We start from the raw sequence: 25,809 nt of genomic DNA on the forward strand, positions 1-25,809 counted from the left end.
GTCCTTCTCCAAGCTGATCTGGGCACTTGATTTCTACCCTTGTGGTTCTGGCTTAGTAAAGGTCCTCAGAAATGATACAATGTTAGTTTCCTGTGGCTGCTGTAGCAAATCATCACAAGTTGGATGGCTCAGAATGAATTGATTCCCTCAGTTCTGGAGGACAGAAGTCGGAAATCAAGGTGTTGGCAGGGCCCCAGTGCTTCTGAAGGCTCCAAGGGAGGACCCTTCCTTTCCTCTTTCTGGCTTCTGGTGGGTGCCAGCAGTGTGGCTTGTAGAGGAGTCACTCTCTACCTCTGTTTTACGTGGGCTTTTCTCAGTGTCTCTACTCACCTTATAAGGACATAGTTATTAGATTAGGGCCACCCTAATTCAGTATGACCTGGTTTTAACTTAACTAATCATACCTGGAAAGACGCTCCAAATAAGGTCACATTCCCAGGTTCCAGGTAGACATGAATTTTGGAGGGGGGACACTGTTGAACCTGCTAAAGTTCCTAGAGCTTCATCCTTCACCCCTTGTGTTTCTAGCTCTCTTGCCTTCCATGTCTTCCCATTCCCCTTGTGGCCAGCCTTGTGAAATGAAGTCTCTGTTGGAGGTTGAAGAAACTTGTAAGATAATTTACATAGAAAAAGGGGCCGGATGCAGTGGCTCACTCCTGTAAGCTCAGCACTTTGGGAGGCCAAGATGAGAGGATCACTTGAGCCCAGGAGTTTGAGGCTGCAATGAGCTATGATTGTGCCACTGCACTCCAACCTGTGACAGAGCAAGACCCCGCCTCTAAAACAAAACAAAATAGAAAAGGTAAAGTGTCCTTGGCCAGGTGTGATGGCTCACACCTGTAATCCCAGCACTTTGGGAGGCCACAGCGGGTGGATCACTTGAGGCCAGGCGTTTGAGACCAGCCTGACCAACATGTAAAAACTCCGTCTCTGCTAAAAATACAAAAGTTTAGTGGGGTGTGGTGGCGTGCACCTGTAGACCCAGCTACTTGGGAGACTGAGGCATGAGAATCACTTGAACTGGAGAGGTTGAGGTTGCAGTGAGCTGAGATCACACCACTACACTCCAGACTGGTAGGCAGAGCAAGACTTTGTCTCCAAAAAAAAAAAAAAAAAACCAGAAAAAAATAAAATGTCTTATAAGCATGGGCCCCCAACTCCTGGGCTGTGGTCTCTTAGGAGCCGGGCTGCACAGCAGGTGAGAGGTGGGCAAGCGAGCATTCCCGCCTGAGCTCCATCTCCTGTCATAGGAGCGTGAACCCCGTCATGAACTGCACACGCGAGGGATGTAGGCTGTGCACTCCTTATGAGAATCTAATGCCTGATGATCTGAGGTGGAACAGTTTCATCCCGAAACCATCCCCTCTGTCTGTGGAAAAATTGTCCTTCACATAACCGGTCCCTGGCATCAAAAAGGTTGGCGACCGCTGCTATAAGGATTCTGGATGCTTCACAGAACGAAGCTCAGGAGGCACTTTTTTTGTGTCTTTTTTTTTTTGAGACAGAGTGTCACTCTTTGTCACCCAGGCTGGACTGCAGTGGCACCATCTCAGCTCACTGCAACTCCGCCTCACAGGCTCAAGCAATTCTCCTGTCTCAGTCTCCCAAGTAGCTGGGACTACAGGCGTGTGCCAGCATGCCCAGCTAATTTTTGTACTTTTTTTTTTTTTTTAGATGGAGTCTTGCTCTGCTTCCCAGGCTGGAGTGCAGTGGTGCAGTCTCGTCTCACTGCAACCTCTGCCTCCAAGGTTCAAGCAGTTCTCCTGCCTCAGCCTCCCGAGTAGCTGGGACTACAGGTGCACACTGCCACGCCCGGCTTTCTCTGTACTTTGGTAGAGACGGGGTTTCTTTTTTTTTTTTTTTTGAGACGGAGTCTCGCTCTGTCGCCCAGGCTGGAGTGCAGTGGCGCGATCTCGGCTCACTGCAAGCTCCGCCTCCCGGGTTCACGCCATTCTCCTGCCTCAGCCTCCCGAGTAGCTGGGACTACAGGCGCCCACTACCACGCCCGGCTAATTTTTTGTATTTTTAGTAGAGACGGGGTTTCACCGTGTTAGCCAGGATGGTCTCGATCTCCTGACCTCGTGATCCACCCGCCTCGGCCTCCCAAAGTGCTGGGATTACAGGCGTGAGCCACCGCGCCCGGCCAAGACGGGGTTTCACCGTGTTGCCCAGGCTGGTCTCCAACTCCTGAGCTTAGGCAGTCCGCCCGCCTCAGCCTCCCAAAGTGCTAGGATTACAGACACGCGTGAGCCACCACGCCCGGCCTAATTTTTGTATTTTTAGTAGAGACAGGGTTTTGCCGTGTTGACCAGGCTGCTCTTGAATTCCTGACCTCGTGATCTGCCTGTCTCGGCCTCCCAGAGTGCTGGGATTACAGGCGTGAGCCACCGCACCTGGCCAGGAGGCACGTTGTGTTTATGCTTTGCTAGTCTTTCTTTTGTGGGAACTGAAGAGTGTTGTCCTCGGTAGCTTCCACAGGGATGGATCGAGGCTGCTGCCAGCATTTGTTCTACTGACTGTCCTTGGGGACCAGTAACCTAGATCAGAAGTCAATGAGAAGACATAAAGAATGCCTCCAAAGCAGGGAATCTTTCCTTCCCCTGTGAAAGCGCTGAGTCCCCTAGAGGCAGGTATGTGTTCCCTCTTGTATTTAGTCCCCACGCTGCCTGCCTGGATACATTGCTGGTTGTGACAGCTGGGGTGTGCCACAGGCATCCTGCTCCACCATGGAGGATTGTCCAGTCCAGCACTCTCGGTGCCAAGTTTATTTAAGATGGAGTCTTGCTCTGTCGCCCAGGCTGGAGTGCAGTGGCACCATCTTGGCTCACTGTAACCTCTGCCTCTGGGGTTCAAGCAATTCTTCTGCCTCAGCCTCCTGAGTAGCTGGGATTACAGGTGACCCGCCCACCTCGGCCTCCCGAAGTGCTGGGATTGCAGGTGTGAGCCACTGCGTCCGGTCTCAGTGCCAAGTTTAAAAAGAGCATATTGTCATGGCGTTACATCAGTTATATGCTCCTGGGTAACAAACTACCCCAAAATGAAGCGACTTTAAACAGTAAGTCCTTGTTCATCATCATGTGGGGGTATGGATGTGGGCAGGGCTCATCTCTGTTCACTGTGCTGGCCACGCTAGCAAGGGCAATTAACAGTTGGCAGGTAGGCTGGCTTGTGCTTCCCATTGCCCTCACCCACATGGGTTTTCAGCCAGGGTGCCTCTGATCTCCTCAGCCTGCCTCTCCAACAGTCTAGCTCAGGCTTCCTCCCATAGTGGCTGAATTCCATAAGGGCAGGAGCACAGTTTGACAGGCTACTTGAGGACATGTTTAGAAGTCACAGTGTCATCTCTGTTGCATTCCCTTGCTTAATGCAAGTTATGAGGCCTAGCATAGGCCAGGAGTGCTGCCTCATGCCTGTAATCCCAGCCCTTTGGGAGGCGAAGGTGGGAGGATGGCTTGAGGCCAGGAGTTTGAAACCAGCCTGGACAACATAGTGAGACCGCATCTCTACCGAAAATGAAGAAAAAAAAAAAAAGCAAGGCTTAGCACAGGCTTGGAGAGTAGGAGATAGACTCTGGTCCTTAATGGTGGGACTTGCAGAAACCGTGGCCATTTTTCATCACAGCCTTTCCTATACTGTGTGACCTCAAGAACTTCCTGCTTTAGGATGCCCAGTTAATAATATGGTATCTGTGGGATGGAGTGAACTCTTTAACAAATATTTACCAAATACTTACTTTGAGCAAGACACTGTGCTTGGTGATGGTTGAGTACCGAGAAGTTGCAATTGGTGGTTCATTCTGTGTGGGGAGATGGCGAACTGGAAGAAGCGAAGTTTGGGCCTGTGGTAGGTGCTGTGAGCTGTTGGGTGGAGAGGGCACTTGGTTTAGGGTATTTAGAGAAGGCCTGAAGGATGAGAGGGAACCAGGTAGGCAAGGAGCCCCCATGCTTCAGGTGGAGAGGGCAGTGATTGCAGAGGCCCTGCGGAAGGGACAGCAGGCGAAGCTCAGCAGAGGTCCTGCGGAAGGGACAGCAGGTGAAGCTCAGCACACAGGAGCAAAGCTGTAGGGCAGAGGTAGGGGTGGAAGCCAGGCCTTGGCCACACGGCCTCAGGCAGGTGCCAGAGGCCCAGTTTGCCCAGGACAGTCTTGATTTATACCAGGTGAGGGTCCTCGTGCAGATGGTGCATTCTCTACAGTTCCCAACTGGCAGAGAGCTTGGATGTTTTCCTTGATGCAATGGGAAGCCGTTGACAAATTTTAAGCCTCAAGTGACAAAAGGTGAATTTTAAAAGATTGTTGAGGCTGGGTGCAGTGGTTCATGCTTATAGTCCTAACAGTTTGGGAGGTTGAGACAGGAAGATTGCTTGAGCCCAGGAGTTCAAGACTCTGTCTCTACTTAAAAGAAAAAATTAGCTGGGCATCGTAGCATACACTTGTAGTTCCAGCTACTGGGGAGGCTGAGGAGGGAGCATTGCTTCAGCCCAGGAGTTGGAGTTTGCAGTGAGCTGTGATCACACAACTGTACTCGAGTCTGGGCAACAGAGCGAGACCCTGTCTTAAGAAAAAAGAAAAAAGATTGTTCAGATTGCTGAATGAAAAATGGATTGTCGGGGGCACAGATTGAGACAGAGGTCATTTTAAGGAGACTGTTGATGAGAAATGGCGTGGTTTGGCTGAGGATGGAGACTAAGGAAATGGGAAGAAATGGGTGGTAGAGTCAGCCAGGTTGCTGATGGACCGGGTGTAGGGGAGTAGGGAAAGGAAGGAGGCCAGGATGATTTCTGTGTGTGCTTTGCACATGTAGAGGGTGGTGATGTTGAGCACTGAGGGGAGGCAAATCTGTTGGCTGTGCAGAGCCATGCCTTGAACATCTGAAGCTCAAAATGGGTATAGGGCAACTAAGTGCCAACCGCTGGCTAACAGCCTGTTGGCCTGGAGTCCAGTCTGGAAGTCTTGGTCTTTCTGTTTTTGTGATGGTCGGTGGAGGGGTTATTAAAAGGAGAGGTGGGGTGCCCAGCTATTAGAGGTTAGATCGAGGAGACACGGAGAGGTGGGATGTGACAGTGTAGGGTGCAGTTGAGGAGTCAGGTGAATGGGGGTGGGGAAAGGGTTCCCTTAAGTCTCACTCTGTTGCCGTGGCTGGAGTGCAGTAGCGCGATCTGGGCTCACTGCAACCTCCGCCTCCTAGGTTCAAGCAATACTCCTGCCTCAGCCTCTTGAGTAGCTGAGATTATAGATGTGTGCCACCACGCCTGGCTAATTTTTGTATTTTTAATAGAGACGGGGTTTCACCATGTTGGTCAGGCTGGTCTCTAACTCCTGGCCTTAAGTGATCCACCTGCCTCGGCCTTAATGTTATCCAAAATGCTGGGGTTCCAGGTGTGAGCCACTATACCTGGCCAAAGGTTCCTTAAATTTAAGGACTGCAGGTACTAGGTGGTCAGCCCTTTTGGTTTCACAGTAGGGAGTGAAAGCCAGATTGGAGTCAATTGAAACATAGGAGATGGAAGAGGAGACCACCTGTGTAGATACGACTTAAAGAAGGTTGCTCTAGAGGGCTCAGAGAAGGAGCTCAGTAGTTGGAGGGTGATGTGGGCAACAGTGGAGGGTTCTGTTTTTATTTTATTTTATTGTTTATTTTTTTGAGATGGAGTCTCTGTCGCCCAGGCTGGAGTGCAGTGGTGAAATCTTGGCTCACTCCACCTCCCAGGTTCAAGCGATTCTCCTGCCTCAGCCTCCCGAGTAGCTGGGATGACAGGTGTGTGCCACCACGCCCAGCTAATTTATTTTGCATTTTTAGTAGAGATGGGGTTTCACCCTGTTGGTCAGGCTGGTCTTGAACTCCTGACCTCGTGATCCACCTGCCTTGGCCTTCCAAAGTGCTGGGCTTACAGACGTGAGCCACCGTGCCCGGCCAACTTTTTCACTTTCTAAAATGAGAAAACATGACTGGGTGCGGTGTCTCATGCTTGTAATCCCAGCACTTTGGGAGGCCGAGGCGGGTGGATCGCTTGAGGCGAGGAGTTTGAGACCAGCCTGGCCAACATGGTGAAATTCCATCTCTACTAAAAGTACAAAAAGTAGCCAGGTGTGATGGCGGGCGCCTGTAATCCCAGCTACTCGGGAGGCTGAGGCAGTAGAATCACTTAAACTCGGGAGGGGGAGGTTGCAGTGAGCCAAGATTGTGCCACTGCATTCCAGCCTGGGCAATAGAGCAAGACTCTGTCTCAAAAAAGCAGCTCTAAGGAGTTTGCAGGTGCCGCTGCTGTTGCTGTTCCATGACCGCAGGGTAAGACCAAGCTAGCTTGATGTAGGTGGGAATCAGCTGGCAGAGGAAGTGGATGGCTTGGGGCTTCTCTCTGATCTATCTTTCTATTAACGGGCCTGGCTCATCATTGCTGCCAGCTATTAGGATTAAATTAAAATGGTCACGTGACCTTTTCTGTCAGCCGATTTTTGTGGCTTAAAAATTTGTTCTGCTCAGTATGCAGCTCTAGAGTCTAGTTAGCAATTTGGCTGTGACATGAAACACATGATAGACCTGTCTTTATTAACTCTTACGAGGGTAGACTGCAGTTTGAATTAGTATGAAATTGCCTTTTTTTTTTTTTTTTTTGCGAGACGGAGTCTCGCTCTGTCACCCAGGCTGGAGTGCAGTGGTGCAATCTTGGCTCACTGCAACCTCTGCCTCCCGGGTTCAAGTGATTCTCCTGCCTCAGCCTCCCAAGTAGCTGGGACTACAGGCGTGTGCCACCATGCCCGGCTAATTTTTGTATTTTTAGTAGAGACGGGGTTTCACCGTGTTGGCCAGGCTGGTCTCGAACTCCTGACCTCAGGTAATCCACTCACCTCTGCCTCCCAAAGTGCTAAAATGGCTTTTTATATCAGAAATGGGTTGAACTGGCTCTTGGCAGATGATTATTCTTACTGTAATTCCAGCAACGCGAACATGTGTAACAGCGCATAAGGAAGTGTCTGCTGAGCTCAGAATATTATGTTTTGGAAAAGACAAAGTGCGATTCAGAAAGCTGAGTTTGATAGGGAGGGATTTGATTTTTAAACAAGACGGGCTGATTATAGGGGCTTATAACTATAATCCCTGTAATCTCTGGATTTGGGGAGGCTGAGTTACGAGGATCCCTTGAGGCCAGGAATTTTAGACCAGCCTGGGCACAATGTAGTGAGACCCTGTCTCTACAAAAAGTTTAAAAAACAAAATTAGCTGGGCATGGTGCCTGTAGTCCTAGCTACTGGGATGGCTGAGGCAGAAGGAGTTTGAGGTTACACTGAGCTATGATATGCCACTGTACTCCAGTCTGGGTGCCAGAGTGAGACCTTGTCTCAAAAAAGCAAAAACAAAACCCCACAAACAAAAACATAAGATTGTCTTTGGGCCTGGTGCGGTGGCTCACGCCTGTAATCCTAGCACTTTGGGAGGCCATGGCGGGCAGATCACTTGAGGTCAAGAGATCGAGACCAGCCTGGCCAATATGGTGAAACCCTGTCTCTACTAAAAACAAAAATTAGCTGAGCATGGTGGCGGGTGCCTGTAATCCCAGCTACTCAGGAGGCTAAGGCAGGAGAATCTCTTGAACCCAGGAGGTGGAGGTTGCAGTGAGCCTAGATTGTACCACTACACTCCAGCCTGGGTGATGGAGTGAGATGTTGTCTCAAGAAAAAAAAAGAAAAGATTGTTTTTGAATCTGAAGACATAACAAAGCAGCATTACAAGTTGTGTTGTACAAGTGTGTTAGCGTAGGTAGTCCTTGATAAATGGAATATAAATAGCTCTGAAGTTTTTGTATATATTGACCTATTACAAAATCAGAGACTTTCTTTTGGGGTTGGGAGGGCAGTTTGAGGGTAGTTGGGTCATCTGGAAGAAGAGGCAGAAAAGAGGAACCAGCTACGTGATGAATAACTGTGATAAGACAAATAGGCTCCTCTACTGCCACCTCCTTGTTTTTTCTTGCTTACTATTTCTGTGGCTGTGATTGTTGGGATTCACGGGAGGAGGAAGCAGGGACAGTAGGAAAAGCTCCAGTTCCTGATGGACCTGTGTTGCTGGTGCTGCACCGCCTTTTCTCTGACTTCATCCCACCCACCTGAGAGACACTAAGGTGGGGGCTGAGGTCCACCCTGTAATTAAGCTCTTGGGCATGAATGGTTAGCTGAAACAAGACTGTCATCTTCTAGTGAAATTCTGTTTTTTGGATTCTTACAGAAGTCAGTAGTAAGTGTCTGAGATAATGAATGGTCAGATAACATAAAGGAGCAGTGGACTGACTAGAGCCTCTGGTCTTTGTAAGTTTGCTTTTCTTTTTTGTAAGTAACTTATTCTTTTTTTTTTTTTTTTTTTTTTGAGAAGGTGTCTTGCTCTGTTGCCCAGGCTGGAGTGCGGTGGTGTGATCTCAGCTCACTGCAAGCTCTGCCTCCTGGGTTCATGCCATTCTCCTGCCTCAGCCTCCCAGGTAGCTGGGACTACAGGTGCCCGCCACCACACCGGCTAATTTTTTTGTATTTTTTTAGTAGAGACGGGGTTTCACCTTGTTAGCCAAGATGGTCTTGATCTCCTGACCTCGTGGTCCGCCCACCTCAGCCTCCCAAAGTGTTGGGATTACAGGCATGAGTCACCACGCCTGGCTGTAAATAACTTATTCTTTATAGAAATTAACTTCAGAAGATTTTTTGAGTTCTTAGGCAAATACACTAATGGCATTTGTTTCATGATTGTTAGGCCTAAAACTTTTTCACTTTTTTTCTTTTTTGAGATGGAGTCTCACTCTGTCACCCAGGCTGGAGTGCAGTTGCACAATCTCGGCTCACTGCAACCTCCGCCTCCTGGGTTCAAGCAATTCTGCCTCAGCCTCCTGAGTAACTGGGATTACAGGTGCCCGCCACCATGCCTGGCTAATTTTTTTGTATTTTTAGTAGAGACGGGGTTTCACCATCTTGGCTAGGCTGGTCTTGAACTCCTGACCTCGTGATTCACCCGCCTCGGCCTCCCAAAGTGCTGGAATTACAGGCATGAGCGACTGTGCCCGGCTAACTTTTTCACTTTTAAAAATGGGAAAACATGGCCAGGCACGGTGTCTCATGCTTGTAATCCCAGCACTTTGGGAGGCTGAGGCAGGTCAATTGCCAGGAGTTTGAGACCAGCCTGGCCAACATGGTAAAACCCCATCTCTACTAAAAAATACAAAAATTAGTTGGATGTGGTGGCTCATGCCTATAATCCCAGCTACGCAGGAGGCTGAGGCAGGAGAATTGCTCGAACCCGGGAGGCGGAGGTTGCAGCGAGCTGAGATCGCACCATTGCACTCCAGCCTGGGCAGAAAGAGCGAAACTCCGTCTCAAAAAAAAAACAAAAAAACAAAACACACACTATATGAAGGAACCTTTAGATGCATTATTGAAGAGGTGAAAGAGAACTTGAATAGATAGACATAAATACAGAACTTGAATGCAGTATTCCTATATGCATGTGCTTGAATATTTTCAAGATGTCACTTGATTTCGAGAAGTAAATATTTGAGGGGAGTTCTAAAGAAAGAAAAGGGGGAACGTTTCCTAGTAGATTTTTTTATAAGTATTATAGGTAAGTGGAACAAAGCAGTCTAGATACTGATCTATAAATTAATGGGAATTTATGATTAATGTAGCATTTACAATCAGTGGGGAATGGATGGTTTGTCATGTAAAAGGTATTGGATCAACTGGCAATCCAGCTGTAGGTAAAGAGTTTCTTAGTTTGACAATAAGGCTATAAGCTATGAAAAGATATCTACTTAAGCATTCGGAACATATCTACAGCAAAAGATGCCTGTTTGGGGGCCTCTGAACTATAGTTCAAAGGCAGGAAAATTAGAAAAATGTTAGGAATATATATGATAAAGAGTTATTATTTTTAGTATAAAAGCATTTCTAAAATAATTGTTCCAGCAAGTCTATTTTTAGAAATTTATCCAAAGGAAGAAATAAGAGAATGCTTATTATAAAATTAGTTATAAAAGCAAAATATTTAAGACAGACAATGCTCAAAAACTCCTAGCTAGAATTTTTGGTATAAAAGCAAAAAATTGTCAGTAGCCACTAAAATATAAGCTCCATGAGGGTAGAGAACTTCATGTTTTATTTCCTGGTATATCCTCTGACAGTGCCTGGTACATAGTAGGTCTCAATAAATATTTGCTGTATGAATGCCTAGTCATGCTTGTCCAACCTGAGGCCTGTGGGCCGCATTGCAGCCCAACACAAATTTGTAAACTTTCTTAAAATGTTGTTTTTTGGTGGAGTTTCGCTCTTGCCAGGCTGGGGTGAAGTGGCCTGATCTTGGCTCACTGCAACCTCCGCCTCCCAGGTTCAAGCAATTCTCCTGCCTCAGCCTCCCGAGTAGCTGGGATTATAGGCGCCTACCACCACGCTTGGCTAATTTTTATATTTTTAATAGAGATGGGGTTTCGCCATGTTGGCCAGGCTGGTCTCGAACTCCTGACCTCAGGCGACCTGCCCACCTCAGCCTCCCAAAGTGCTGGGATTATAGGCGTGAGCCACTGCACCCAGCCTAGAATTGAGATTTTTTGTTTGTTTGTTTTGAGATGGATTCTCCCTGTGTGCCCCAGGTTGGAGTGCAGTGGCGCGATCTCAGCTCACTGCAAGCTCCGCCTCCCGGGTTGATGCCATTCTCCTGCCTCAGCCTCCTGAGTAGCTGGGACTACAGGCGCCTGCCAACACACCCAGCTAATTTTTTGTATTTTTAGTAGAAACGGGGTTTCACCGTGTTAGCCAAGATGGTCTCGATCTCCTGACCTCGTGATCTGCCCATCTCGGCCTCCCAAAGTGCTGGGATTACAGGCGTGAGCCGCCGCGCCCGGCCACATTGAGATTTTTTTTTAGCGATTTTTTTTTTTTTTTTTAAAGCTCATCAGCTATTACTAGTTAGTGTTAGTGTATTTTATGTGTGGCCCAAGACAGAATTCTCCAATGTGGCCCAGGGAAGCCAAAAGATTGGACACCCCTGGATGAATCTAAATGTCCATCAATAGATTGATTAAATTAAGGCAGACTTGGAATGGCATACTGTGCAGTTGTTAAAAAGATTTAAGGTGGCCTTCCTTTATTGGCATGAAGAGATGACCACAATACAGTAAATGGTTGGGCATTTTGAATATGTGTAGTTTGGGGAATATGGTATCATTTGATTGACTTGTGAAGAATTATGCACATATGTATCAAAGTCTGGAAGACATCCCTGTGAAACGTGGTATCTCATGGGGTGAATGGAGGAAAGGAACATACTGTTTTAAGATACTGTTTTCTGGCTGGGCGCAGTGGCGCACGCCTGTAATCTCAGCACTTTGAGAGACCAAGGCGGGTGGATCACCTGAGCTCAGGAGTTTGAGACTAGCCTGACCAAGATGGTGAAACCCTGTCTGTCTACTAAATAGAAAAAATTAGCTGGCCGTGGTGGTGCATGCCTGTAATCCCAGCTACTTGGGAGGCTGAGGCAGGAGAATCAGTTGAACCTCGGAGGCGGAAGTTGCAGTGAGCCAACGTTGCGCCATTGTACTCCAGCCTGGGCAACAAGAGTGAAACTCAAAAAAAAAAAAAAAAAAATACTGTTTTCAAGGCCAGGCGTGGTCTCAAAAAACAACAACCAAAAAAAACAAACAAAACTGTTTTCTCTTTATTTTTTGGAAAATTCGCCAAAGTCAGTGACAGAAAAAAGGAGTTATTTTTCATTTTGGAAGAAATATGAAAGTGGATTATTTACATTTAAAAGTTTTAAAAGCTTTCTCAAGTTAGCATGACTGAAATGAGCACATTACAGGAATTTGTTTAAATCTGCCTTTTTAGGTACTGTAGTCTGCTGTTTCATAGACCTTGTAGTCATGTTTCTTGCTGTATCCTGTCATTGGATATTTTTGGATGCTGGTATTGTGAACATAACATAACTGTAATCCGGTAGTTCTTTTTGAGATGGAGTCTCACTCTGTTGCCCAGGTTGGAGTGCGGTGGCACAATCTTGGCTCACTGCGACCTCTGCTTCCCGGGTTCAAGCGATTCTCCTGCCTCAGCCTCCTGAGTAGCTGGGACTACAGGTGCCCGCCACCATGCCCGGCCAATGTTTTGTATTTTTAGTAGAGATGGGGTTTCACCGTGTTAGCCAGGATGGTCTCGATCTCCTGACCTTGTGATCCGCCCTCCTCGGCCTCTCAAAGTGCTGGGATTACAGGCATAAGCCACAATGTGTTGCCTGTTTTTTTTTTTTTTTGAGATGGAGTCTCACTCTGTCACACAGGCTGGAGTTCTGTGGCGTGATCTCTGCTCACTGCCACCTCTGCCTCCCGGGTTCACGCCATTCTCCTGCCTCAGCCTCCCGAGTTGCTGGGACTACAGGTGCCCGCCACCACGCCCGGCTAATTTTTTGTATTTTTAGTAGAGATGAGGTTTCACCATGTTAGCCAGGATGGTCTCGATCTCCTGACCTTGTGATCTGCCCACCTCAGCCTCCCAAAGTGCTGGGATTACAGGCGTGAGCCACCACGCCCGGCCTGGCCTGGTAGTTTTTATAACAGATGTTAGATAGCAATACTCTTCATAACTCTGTACAAGGCAATCAGGCAAAACCGAAGGCCAAGTAAAATGTAATTGGTTAAGCTAATTGTAGCTGATGAAACCTTTACGTTTTGTGAAAGAGGAGACGTGCATCAGCAGCTGTAAGTGAGCACTCTAAGATGCAGTGAGTAAAAGGTGTTGGGAGATGAGCAACTAAAATATAACCTCTTAGTTATAAATTGCAGAATGAAGAATTTTACTCAGAGTACCAACTAGTGGAAAAAGTCTTCGTATACTGGGTTTTTCAGAGTTCTTTGGCAAGATTATATAGTTTGATTTAAAGACCCAAAAATGTACTTCCTGGGGTGCAGGAATGTCAGGTTTCTGTTAGGTGGAACATGCTCCTCATGGCACAGAATTGGCTACATGAAGTTAACCTACAGGCCAGGTGGTAATCGACAGGATGGGTCGGCCGGAGGGAATAACTTGTGATGATAGTGGGAGAAGCCAGTATCATTGCGGCCGTTTTAACTACCTACTGTGTACTAGGCCCTATGCTATGAGCCAGAAGTTGCCACGCTACAGCCATCTCTTTCTGTGGCCCAGAAGCTAAGAATAGTTTTTTCGTGGGGTTTTCTTCTTTTTTTTTTTTTTTTTTTTTGAGAGAGTCTTGCTCTTGTCACCCAGGCTGGAGTGCAGTGGCACGATCTTGGCACACTGCCACCTCCGCCTCCCAAGCAACTCTCTGCCTCAGCCTCCTGAATAGCTGGGATTACAGGTGTCTGCCACCACGCCTGGCTAATTTTTTTGTATATTTAGTAGAGACAGGGTTTCACCATCTTGGCCAGGCTGATCTTGAACTCCTGACCTCGTGATCCACCTGCCTCAGCCTCCCAAAGTGCTGGGATTACAGGTGTGAGCCACCATGCCTGGCAAATTTTTTAAATTTTGTTTTTTTGTTTTGTAGAGACAGGGTCCAACTATGTTGCCCAAACTGGATCCACCCGCCTTGGCCTTCCAGAATTTTAGGATTACAGGCGTGAGCCAGTGTGCCTGGCCCAGACCCTCTTGTTTTCAGTCACTGTGCAACACCACCTCCCACAGAAACATTGTTCTGTCCTATTCTTTAAAAAAATGTTACCAGTTATGTGCTACCATATACTACACTGAGAGTGGGGATTCAGTGCTTAAGCATAGGTAGGTTTTCTGAATTTTTCCAACTTAAATCTCCTTTGAAATCTTACTGTGTGTGATATCTGAAATTTGGGTGTTTGCTCACTAAAAGAACCTTGGAAGGAGAAGATCTCAAAATGAGCTATTTGTGGATGAAGAGTGAGTCCTGTGGGTTTTTGTTTTTTGTGTTCTTTTATAGTTAACAGAGTAGCAGCATGTAGAAGGTGGTGGAGCCTGAACACTAGGTTTAGCCATAGAAAGGCAGTTAGGTCTCCTAAGTAGACGTTTCAGTAAAGGGCTTTGTTGACGCTTTGCAATGTCTGGGGTGTGTTTGCCCCACTCCCAAACCCCTCCAGTGGCAGCAGCCACAGTGGGCAAGGGACGGCAGTGCTTTTCTGAATTGGTCAGGTTTCTGTGGGAGATGAGGCTCTAAAATCAGTCAAATTATCTCACATATTACTCAGGTTGGCTATAAATTGCATAACTTACATGATTGGGTGTTGTCACTTACTTTCTTTTCTTTGTTTCTCTGTGGCCCTCACTGCTTCCATTTCTAGCCAGCACCACCTCACAACTTGCCCATCTGAGCCTCTGTTACTCATTTGTTTGGTTGGAAAACCTCTACAGCCCATTTGTAGACTGATGGCTGAAGAGGGGCAGTGACCAAGGATTGTGTTCATCTGATGAACAGACGCCAGTGATGCTGTTCAGCACCCTGCACCACCCGGGATGACCCCAGTGTCCACAGTGCTGAGGGTCAGACACATTCAGCCTGGGTCTAGCACTGTGCTCTTAGGTAGAGGGATGTGGCCTGGCGTGGGGCTGAATGAGGTTTGGTTTTCCCTCTTGTGTGTGTATGGCAGTTATTTGTGTGGACTTCAGCACCACTGCAGTTCAAATTCAGCCACCTTGCCTCCTCCGTGGTGTTTTCTAAGAGGCTTCAAGGTGTGATGCCTACGTGTAATATCTTACCGAGGAGCCCTCCTCAGCTTCCTTACCTTTCTGCTGGGTGTATTTGTTCTGCTTCTGTACAAATAAAGTACTGGCCAGGTGTAGTGGATTGTGCCTGTAGTCCCAACACTTCGGGAGGTCAAGGCAGCCGATTGCTTGAGCCCAGGAGCTGGAGACCAGCCTAGGCAACATGGGGGGAAACCCTGTCTCTACAAAAATTACAAAAATCAGGGGGGCATCAGAGCACGGCTTGTAGTCCCAGCTACTCTGGATGCTGAGGTGGGAGGATTGCTTGAGCCCAGGAGGTCAAGTGTGCAGTGAGCCGTAATTGTGCCGCTCCAGCCTGGGCAACTGAACGAGACCCTGTCTCAAAAAAAAAAAAAAAAAAAAAAAAAAAAATTAATAAAAATGAAGTACTTTACACTACCGGGTAATAGACTTAGGAAACTGATTGTCTCACTCAGTGTGGGGAGAAGTTAATGGGTGGACTTCTTACTCAGACTGTTGTAATCATCTCCTAATTGACCTGACAAGCCTCCGAAGAGGAGGTCCCAGGAGTTACTTAGTGGCTCTTCATCCTCCAATTCATGGTACATGGGACTGCCACGTTGCTCTGCTAACATATACACTTTACTTAGTTATTTATTTATTTGACAAGGTTTTACTCTGTTACCCAGGCGGAGTGCAGTGGCGCAATCTTGGCTCACTGCAACTTTCATCTCCTTGGTTCAAGTGATTGTCCTGCCTTAGCCTCCCAAGTAGCTGGGATTACAGGTGTGCACCACCACGCCAGGCTTTTTTTTTTTGAGATGGAGTCTCACTCTGTCGCCCAGGCTGGCGTGCAGTGGTGCGATCTCAGCTCACTGCAACCTCCGACCCCCGGGGCTCCAGTGATTCTCTTGCCTCAGCCTCCCGAGTAGCTGGGATTACAGGCGTGAGCCACTGCGCCCGGCCTCCCTTGAGGTTTTAAAGAGTACAGGCCAGTTATCCTGTAGGACATCCCTGACTTTGGGTCTGGTGGCTGCCTCATGGGGGGATTCAGGTTTTGCATTTTGAGCTGAATACCCCAGAGATGTGTCCTGGGGCTTCTCTGGTGAATGTTTCCAGTGCTGTCTGTGTTGCTTGGAGGGTCCAGTTTGAGCTCTAACTGGAGCCTCAGCACCAGCTCTGTTTTAGCCACAGATTGAAGCCTCCTTCAGGGCTGCTTCCAGCTCTGACCTGTGTCTTCCTTACATCCTCTCCTGCCCCTCCATCACTTCTCCCCCACCCCCAACCCCCAACCCCCTGAGGATATAAAATCTCTGAGATGCGTCTGTCCTCAAGGCTGCTTGCCAATCCTGCTTCCCTTGAGGGATGCCTTTCAGTAAGCAGTTACTGAGTTCCTGCTGGGTTTTTTATTATTATTATTATTTTTTTTTTTGAGACAGTACACAGGGTCTTGCTCTGTCACTCAGGCTGGAGTGCAGCGGTGGGATCATAACTTGCTGTAGCCTTGACCTCTGAGGCTCAGTGATCCTCCTGCCTCAGCTACAGATGTGCACCACCATGTCCAGTTAATTTTTAAAAAATTTTTGTGTGTGTGTGGAGATGAGGACTCTTTATGTTGCCCAGACTGGGCTCCAAGTCCTGGCTTCCAACAGTCTCCCTGCCTTAGCCTCCCACAATATTGGGATTATAGGCATGAGCCACTGTGCGCAGCTGTGCTGGGTTTTGTTCTGAGACACAAAGATTGGGAAGTCAGTTCCCTTTTTTTTTTTTTTTTTTTTTTTGTGAGACAGAGTCTTGCTCTGTTGCCCACAGGCTGGTTTGTGGGGACTCTTCCTCCCTCTTTTTTTTTTTTTTGTTGGAGATGGAGTCTTGCTCTGTTGCCCAGGCTGGAGTGCAGTGGCGTGATCTCGGCTCGCTGCAAGCTCCGCCTCCAAGGTTCACGCCATTCTCCTGCCTCAGCCTCCAGGTAGCTGGGACTACAGGTGCCCACCACCACGACTGGCTAATTTTTTTTTTGTTTTTTTTAATTTTTATTTATTTATTTTTTGACTAATTTTTTCAACTTTTATTTTAGATTCAGGGTTGCATGTGCAGGTTTATTTCCTGGTTATATTGCATGATGCTCAGGTTTGGGTATGAGTAATCCCATCACCCAGGTACTAAGCATAGTACCCAACAGTCAGTTTTCCAACTCTTGCCACCCTCTATCATGCCCCTGTCTAATAGTCCCCATTGTCTATTTTGCCATCTTTATGTCCACAAGTCCCTGATGTTTAGCTCCCACTTATAAATGAGAACATGTGGTATTCAGTTTTCTGTTGCTGTGTTAATTCACTTAGGATAATGGCTTCCAGCTGCATCCATGTTGCTGCAAAGGACATGCTTTCATTCCTTTTTATGGTTGCTATTTTTTACTACTTCTTTGTTTACTTTTTTTTTATTATACTTTAAGTTCTAGGGTACATGTGCACAACGTGCAGGTTTGTTACATATGTATACATGTGCCGTGTTGGTGTGCTGTACCTATTAACTGGTCATTTACATTTACATTAAGTATATCTCCTAATGCTTTCCGTCCCCTCTCCCCCCACCCCACAACAAAAACTGAAAATGGATCCCTTCCTTACACCTTTTTTGTATTTTTAGTAGAGACAGGGGTTTACCGTGTTGGCAAGGATGGTCGGTCTCGATCTCCTGACCTCCTGATCCGCCCGCCTCTCGACCTCCCAAAGTGCTGGGATTACAGGCCTGAGCCACCTCGCCCGGCCCGCCTCCCTCTTCTTTCCCACCCCTCTCCCCCACCCCACTTCTCCTTCCTCTCCCCTTTTCTCTCCTTTAGTTTACCCTGCTCCCCCTTTCTTTACATTTTCTTTCCTCCCCCACTTCTGCCAATCAGTCTCCGTTGGCGTCTCATCCCTGAGGGCAGATTCATGGCACCTTTATGTCTCCAAATGCCTTTAGGCCACGATACATAGTTCACATTCCCTTTATGGAATTTTTTTGTTTGTTTGAAGAGACAGGATCTCCCTATGTTGCCCAGGCTGCTCTCAAAGTGCTGGGATTACAGGCTCACATGAGCCACCACACCCAGCCCTTTGTTGAATCTTTCCATCTAAACAGTTTAACTATTTATGTCCTAGGAAGTTAGGGTAGCCATTTGAAAACTAATCCCCGTCGGGGCGTGGTGGCTCACGCCTGTAAGCCCAGCACTTTGGGAGGCTCAGGCGGGTGGATCACTTGAGGTCAGGAGTTCGAGACCAGCCTGGCCAACATTGTGAAACCCTGTCTCTACTAATAATATAAAAATTAGCCGGGCTTTGTGGTGCATGCCTCTAATCCTGGCTACTTGGGAGGCTGAGACAGGAGAATTGATTGAACCTGAGAGGTGGAGGTTGCGGTGAGCTGAGATCGCGCTATTGCATTCCAGCCTGGGCAACAAGTGAAACTCTGCCTCCAAAAAAAAAAAAAAAAGAAAATGAATACCCATAAATTGAAGGAAACTGTATTTTATTTTTAAATAGCCACAATTACTAATGGGTTGTACAGCTTCTCAAACTTCAGAATCAGATTGGACTCCGCCCCACCCCACCCCTTGTTTCCTGTTCCATGTTGATTTCATGCAGAGCTTGCTTTTTTATCACAGCAGCCACTGCAAACAGGGCTTTATTAGGATGTGACGTCATCGGGAAGGGTGTAGCTCCATCTGCTGTTGGAGCACGAACCCCCTCGAGCTGTGGCTCCCTTGGTGTCCAGCAGCTGCTGTTCTGCTGTGCTTCCCTTGGCTTTAAAATGTCTTTCGGTGTCCTCTGAGATGGCTGCAGTGTCCCTGGCATCTTGTTTGTTTTGGGAGCTTAGGCTTTCATGGCCCACAGTCTGGGCTGGACTCATCACTGTGGTCTGGTGAGTGAGGGTAGTATGTTCCCATGAGAAGGGGACCCACCCTCTGGAAGTACCTGGACAAGGGTGGAAGGAGGGATCTGTCCCTTTTTAAGAATCAAAATTAAGTCTTCGGGGTGCTGCCTGTCACCAGAGGGGAGGCCATAGGATGCCTAGGAAGAACCCAGGGATGGGGGACCACAAAGGGGCCTCTCCAACATGCAGAATATGGCTTCTATGGTACAAGTGGAATTTGTCATTGAAAAAAAATAAAATAGTTAAAAACAGACTTTTAGAAGACAGTCTGTGTTTTTCTTGACAGATGCGACAGATGAACTGAAAACAAATGACTTGTCAGAATAACAAGTGACTGCCTTTATTGGATGTTCCATGATTCTGGCCATGGCCTTCTCTCCTGTTTTTGACATAGTAGGCAGATAAGGCAGTGGGGATATTCATGAATGCTTTTAAAGAAAAGAAAAAACACCAGTGACTGTGCAGTTGTGTTTTTATTTTGTGTGTTTTGGGGACTGTAATTGTTCTGGATTCTCCATTATGGATCCATGTGTGCTGCTTTGTGGCATGTCCTCAGCTAGTGCAGTGCCAGAGGGAAGAATTGCAGTAGCCCCTGTACCCGTGGCCTTGTCTTTTGAGGTATGGCACCATAAAATATCACGGTACAGTACGAGAGAGACCACATTCCCATAACTTTTATTACGGTATGTTGTTATGGTGGTTCTGCTTGATTATTAGTTATTATTGTTAATTTCTTACTGTGCCTAATTTATAAATAAAACTTTGTTACAGGATTAAGTTCCTATCATTTGTATAGGAAAAAATACAGCATAAAGGAAAAAATGTAGTCTATATAAAGTGTGGTACTATCCACAGTTTCTGGCATCCCCTGGGGGTCTTGGAGCATGTCCTTCTCAGATATGGGGGTACTGCTATAAGTGCACACGTAGAGAAGTTTGTTCCCATGTTAAAGATATCGTCATTGCTTGGCCTACCCATGTTCCCTTCTCAGGTACTCCACCCATTGTCCCTTTGGCAAGGGCAGCTGCCCACAGGACTTGCTGTATCCTCCCCAGTTCCACAGTGTACCAGCCACCTGGCCTGCAGACAGTGAGGGAGTGAGTTGGTGCAGAGGAGACTCTGGAGACAGAGACATGGCTGACATTTGATGATTGCTATGATGTAGAATCCTAGGCTGCGTTGAACCCTGTACAAGATGACAGTGATTGGTTAAGAGAGAGATTCACAGAGGAGCAGAGAAAGCACACTGGAAGGAGAGAGAGAGGAGCCAGCCAGCCCCAAGAGCCATCCGAGACTGGGTTCTTGGTTCCTCTTTCCACTTTCTCGTTTCCAGTTTAGTTTCCCTGGGACCTCTCATATTCCTCCTCTCCCCACTTCCCAGTGAGAACCTTGGCTAGACTGGGTAGACTTTTGAAGTGGGGGTAAAGTGAAGTCAGGAGTAGTTTTAATTTTCCATTTCTAGAATTAATGATTTCCTAAAAGATGTGGTTAATACCAAATTTCCCATTAAGGGTTCTCATTAATCAGCAGGATTTTGAGATAGGTGATTGGACAGTGAATTTAATTACCTGGTGAAAATACCTGAAGTGATTAAAATCAGAGTATGCTCTCCATGTACCTGGGCTCTCCTGAATGTCTTTACGGTATTACTGTTTTGTAGGATACTTCCCTCAGAAGAGTGAACAGTACAAGAGCCTTTTTCTTGGGCCTTCTGAATTAATAATAATTTTGGTTTTAAATGAAATATCAACTGTTGTCAGAAATTCCATTCTTGGTTGTCCCAACATATCACCAAACTGTTAATTGCTACATTAGGTGGGATTGTGGAGGGGGAGAGAGGAACATTAAGAAATTCTAGGCCAGGAGCAGTGGCTCATGCCTGTAATCCCAGCACTTTGGGAGGCCAAGGCGGGCGGATCACAAGGTGAAGAGATGGAGACTATCCTGGCCAACATGGTGAAACCCCGTCTCTTCTGAAAATACAAAAGTTAGCTGGGCGTCGTAGCGCGTGCCTGTAGTCCCAGCTACTCGGGAGGCTGAGGCAGGAGAATCACCAGAACCCAGGAGGTGGAGGTTGCAGTGAGCTGAGATCAGGCCACTGCACTCCAGCCTGGCGACAGAGCGAGACTCTGTCTCAAAAAAAGAAAGAAAGAAATTCTGGGCCAGTGCAGTGGCTTATGCCTGTAATCCCAGCACTTCGGGAGATCAAGGTGGGAGCATCACTTGAGCCCAGGAGTTGGAGATCTGCCTGGGCAACAGCGAGACCCCATCTCTAATTTAAAAAAAGAAAGCCCTATTCAGGAGGTTGTGGCAGGAGGATCACTTGAGGCTGAGAGTTTGAAAACAGCCTGGGCAATGTAGTGAGACCAGACCCATCTCTGAAAATATAAAAGTTAGCCAGGTGTGATGGCACATGCCTTTAGTCCTGGCTGCTCAGGAGACTGAGATGGGAGGATACTTGAGCCCAGGAATTTGAGGCTGCAGTGAGCTATGATGGTGCCACTGCACTCTAGCCTGGGTCACAGAGCAAGATCGCCATCTCTTAAAGGAGAAGAAGAAGAAAGTCCATTGATTAAAAAAATTTGGGAGGCTGCTTTACGCCATGAGTCCTGAGAACACAGTGGTGAAAAGGTAGAGGGCCCTGCCCTGAGCTCCCTGCTTATCACCTTCCCCAGATCAGTGCTGTCAACTTCACTCTTAGGTTAAGAAGGTCATAGCATCTAGTTCTGTAGACACTATTGCCTCCTCCTCTTTGAAATAGCCAAAGAAGCAAACACCAGGTGTCTCTCTTTCCCCAGGTTACTCTGATGTACTTTCCTCACTGGAAAACAGTGACTTAGTGTTTTTTCCTTTTATGGGAGTTTTTTTTTGTTTGTTTGTTTGTGTTTTTTTTGAGACGGAGTCTCGCTGTCACCCAGGCTGGAGTGCAGTGGCGCGATCTCGGCTCACTGCAGGCTCCGCCCCCCGGGGTTCATGCCAGCCATTCTCCCGCCTCAGCCTCCCGAGTAGCTGGGACTACAGGCGCCTGCCACCTCGCCCTGCTAATTTTTTGTATTTTTAGTAGAGATGGGGTTTCACTGTGTTAGCCAGGATGGTCTTGATCTCCTGACCTTGTGATCCGCCCGCCTCGGCCTCCCGAAGTGCTGGGATTACAGGCGTGAGCCACCGCGCCCGGCCGGGAGTTATTGTTTTGCTTGCTTTTTAAGTCATTGCTGGTTAACTTGGATGGAATTTGGGTTCTTTTTTCTTCTTTTCTTTTCTTTTCTTTTTTTTTTGACACAGTGTCTTGCTGTGTCGCCCAGGCTGGAGTGCAGTGGGGGCGATCTCAGCTCACTGCAGCCTCCACCTCCCCAGTTCAAGTGATTCTCTTGCCTCAGCCTCCCAAGTAACTGGGATTACAGGTGTCCACCACCACACTCAGCTTTTTTTTTTTTTTTTTTTTTGAGATAGGGTCTTGCTCTGTTGCCCAGGCTGGAGTGCAGTGGAGCTATCTCGGCCCACTGTAATCTTTGCCTCCAGGGTTCAAGCGATTCTCCTGCCTCAGCCTCCCAAGTAGCTGGGATTACAGGTGACTGCCACTGCGCCTGGCTAATTTTTATATTTTTAGTAGAGACGGGGTTTCACCATCTTGGCCAGGCTGGTCTTGAACTCCTGACCTCGTGATCCACCTGCCTTGGACTCCCAAAGTGCTGGGATTACAGGCGTGAGCCACCACGCCCGGATGTATTTTTAGTAGAGATGGGGTTTCACCGTGTTGGCCCGGCTGATCTTGAACTCCTGGCTTCAGGTGATCCATCCACCTCGGCTTCCCAAAGTGCGGGGATTACGGGTGTGAGCCACTGCACTTTTTAATTTTTTAAAGACATGACATCTTACTATATTATCCAGTCTGGCCTCCAACTCCTAGGCTTAAGCAATCCTCCTTCCTCAGCCTCGCTAGTAGGTGGGATTACAGGCATGAGCCAATGTGCCCAGCTTAAAGACTTACTTAGGAAGGAATGTCTGGGACTAACAGGAGATGTATCTGTCTTCCTTAAAACAGGTTTTGTAGTGAGTCCCTCTTGCTGTGTTTCTGCTGCTTCATTGTGGTCCCCTTCCTCTACCTTTTTTTTATGACTGAGCTTTTTTGTACTGTCAGAGTTTAATTGAAGAGAAGGATAGCAGTTGGACTGAACATTCCAGGATGGAGACAATAAAGTTAATTTGTCTCTCACATTCAGAGGTAGAAGTGGCAGGCTTTGTCAGTGTTTCAGCAGGTAAGAAATCTTGACTAGTAGGAATAAGTCAGAATCTCAGGGACTGTTTATACCTGTTCACCCTCTCCTTGGGACCCCGCTCAGATTTCTCTACACCAGAGTGGCCTTCTCTGGCCACCTTCTAAGAGAGACCTCCCCATCTCACCTGTTTCCCCTTCTTACGTAGTTTTATGTTTCCTTAGCAATGGATAGCAGCTGATGTATCAAAATAAAGACTTAAACTGTTCGCTTAATGCCTTCCTCGACCAACAAGCAAGTTCTGGAACAGCAAGTGCTGTGTCTTGTTTCCTACGGACTCCCCTGAGCTGTGGTGCCTGGCACATGATTGGAGATGGGCAGGTCGTTGTTGAGTGAGTGAATGAAGCCATACAAATACGAACCCAGATATTGAGGCCACTTTATTGTTAAATGTTTTATCAACAATTGACACTTCTATCCTATTTTCATGTTGTTATATAATATGACTATATATGTACTCAGACTCCCAAGTAAATATTTGTGCTTACTTTACTCTGACCTAAACTGGTGCCTGGCACCAGAGTAGGCTCACAAAATGCTTTTCTCACAGTGACCGCCTAACAAACCTAGACATTAGCTGAGGTTTATAGAGCACTGTGTCATTCTAAATAGCCTGAAGACATAGTTTCTATTATTCCTGTTTCCAGTTCTCTTTCTAAATCACAGATGATTTAGAATATGGGTTATAAAAACATTTCCAACTCAGGGTACTTTCTATATTTTGTGGTTTTTGCAGGAAATAAGCTAAGTTTTGGAAGCATGTCTTTTTTCTTGCTTGGTGGGGAGATATTTTACCCTTAAAAATTGGCTCTCATTCTTTGAGGCAAAAATATGTTCATGTTTCTAGGATTTCTCTTTAAGAGACTAGTGGTCAGAGTTCGGCAGAGACCACCAAAGTTGTCTGGGGTGTTCGTGCCCATGTGTTTGGCCCTTTCTAGGCTTACTTGACTCCCTGGGGAGGAGTACCTGGGAATACAGTCAGTAAGAGCTTTAAATTAGGCCAGGCTAAAAAGTTTGATTTTTTCCGTAGGAGGAGTATTTGAAGACTTCTGAGCGGAGGAGTCGCATGTCAGAGCTGTCCTTCAGAAAGATAAATCAGGCAGTGCTGTTAAGATGGATTGAAGTGGAAAAGAGGTGGGATAGAGACACAGATTAGTAACGGGCCAGGCAAAGATGGTAAGCCATCAAGAGGCTGAAGCAGTGGGAGTGGAGCACAGGGGCAGGAGGGGAAAGGGATGGAAGGGAGGCTTGAGTCTGTGCTGCAGGAGAGCTGGGAGGGACCGCCAGCAGGTTTGGAAAGGAAAGGGGTGCTGAGGCTTGCTTTACACTGGTGGAATCTGAAAGGATTGAACCCTCAGAGCGCTGCAGTGCATAGAGCTTTCTAGGAACTGGGGTACATTCAGGGAAAGGGAATAAGGAGTGGATCCTCAACTTGGGAGAAGAACCACAAAAGAACCAGTTGAGGGTTCAGAAGGGGGCGTGACCGGGTGTGGCAGATGTGGAGCTGGGTTGGTGAGAGCAGGATGAGGGGCTGTTGCTGGCTCCTGAGTGTAGGGTAGGCCCGTTAGTTGCACTCCACTCAGGGGCTGAGAACCTGTGTGCATAGCAAGGCACACAAGACATTCACTTTTTTTTTTTTTTTTTCTTAAGAGACAGAGTCTCACTCTGTTGCCCAGGCTGACATGCAGTGGCTCGCTGCTGCCTTGAACTCCTGGGCTCAACCAGTCCTCCTGTCTTAGCCTCTGGAGTAGCTAGGACTACAGGTATGCACCACCATGCCAGTTTTTTTAAAAAATATTTTGAGGCTGGGCGCCGTGGCTCGAGCCTGTAATCCTAGCAGTTTGGGAGACTGAGGCGGGCGGGTCATGAGGTCAGGAGATTGAGACCATCCTGGCTAACATCGCGAAACACTGTCTCTACTAAAAATACAAAAAAAATTAGCCAGGCGTGGTGGCGGGCGCCTATAGTCCCAGCTACTTGGGAGGCTGAGGCAGGAGAATGGTGTGAACCCGGGAGGCGGAGCTTGCAGTGAGCCGAGATGGCGCCACTGCACTCCAGCCTGGGCGACAGAGCAAGACGCTGTCTCAAAAAAAATTTGAGAGGCAGGATCTTGCTATGTTGCCTAGGCTGGTCTGAAACTCCTGGCCTCAAGTGATCCCCCCCTGGTATTACAGGCACGAGCCACCACGCCTGGCTCCTAACGTTTGGCATCTCTTTTTGTATATTCAACCACAATATGTTGATTTTTTTTTTCCAGTAAAGTGAATGTCTCTTTATTTATTTTTTTTTGAGACGGAGTTACGCTCTTGTTGCCCAGGCTGGAGTGCAATGGCGCTATCTCGGCTCACCGCAATCTCTGCCTCCTGGGTTCAAGCATTTCTCCTGCCTCAGCCTCCCGAGTAGCTGGGATTACAAGCATGCGCTATCATGCCCGGCTGATTTCATATTTTTAGTAGACATGGGGTTTCTCCGTGTTGGTCAGGCTGGTCTCAAACTCCTGACCTCAAGTGATCCACCCACCTCAGCCTCCCAAAGTGCTGGGATTATAGGCGTGAGCCACTGTGCCCGGCCGAATGCCTGTTTAACAGACATTCAGTCTACTGCCAAAATAAAGTAAAGGCTTGTCCTCATGGCAGCCTGCAAGACTGTTTGCATCTTCATGTGAAGTTGTATGGCTTGCTTTTCTGCATTTGTTCTGTCCTCCTCTAGGTGTGAGTAGTGAGGTTTCCTCTTTGGCCAATATTTTTTTAAATTAAATTTAATTAATTAATTAGTTAATTTTTGAGACACAGTCTTGCTGTGTCGCCCAGGCTGGAGTGCAGTGGCATCCCAGGTTCAAGCGATTCTCCTGCCTCAGCCTCCTGAGTAGCTGGGATCACAGGTGTGTGCCACCATGCCCTGCTAATTTTTTTTTTTTTTTTTCTTTGAGATGGAGTTTTACTCTTGTTGCCCAGG

General features: G+C 47.4%; 1 protein-coding gene across 5 annotated transcripts in view; it reads left to right on the top strand.

The window, feature by feature from the left end:
* The window catches only part of GNB1 (G protein subunit beta 1), a 106,552-nt gene that overhangs the window by 14,783 nt on the left and 65,960 nt on the right, over positions 1 to 25,809 (top strand). Inside the window, exon 1 of one of the 5 annotated variants that reach the window (XM_016952428.4) lies at positions 23,895 to 24,030. The exons of the other annotated variants lie outside the window; for them this stretch is intronic. The gene's annotated coding sequence lies outside the window, so the exon portion shown is untranslated. Of the gene's footprint in view, positions 1 to 23,894; positions 24,031 to 25,809 lie in introns of those variants that run through there. 5 annotated transcript variants of the gene reach the window in all.

Source organism: Pan troglodytes, chromosome 1 (genome assembly GCF_028858775.2).
Source record: "Pan troglodytes isolate AG18354 chromosome 1, NHGRI_mPanTro3-v2.0_pri, whole genome shotgun sequence".
NCBI lineage: Eukaryota > Metazoa > Chordata > Mammalia > Primates > Hominidae > Pan > Pan troglodytes.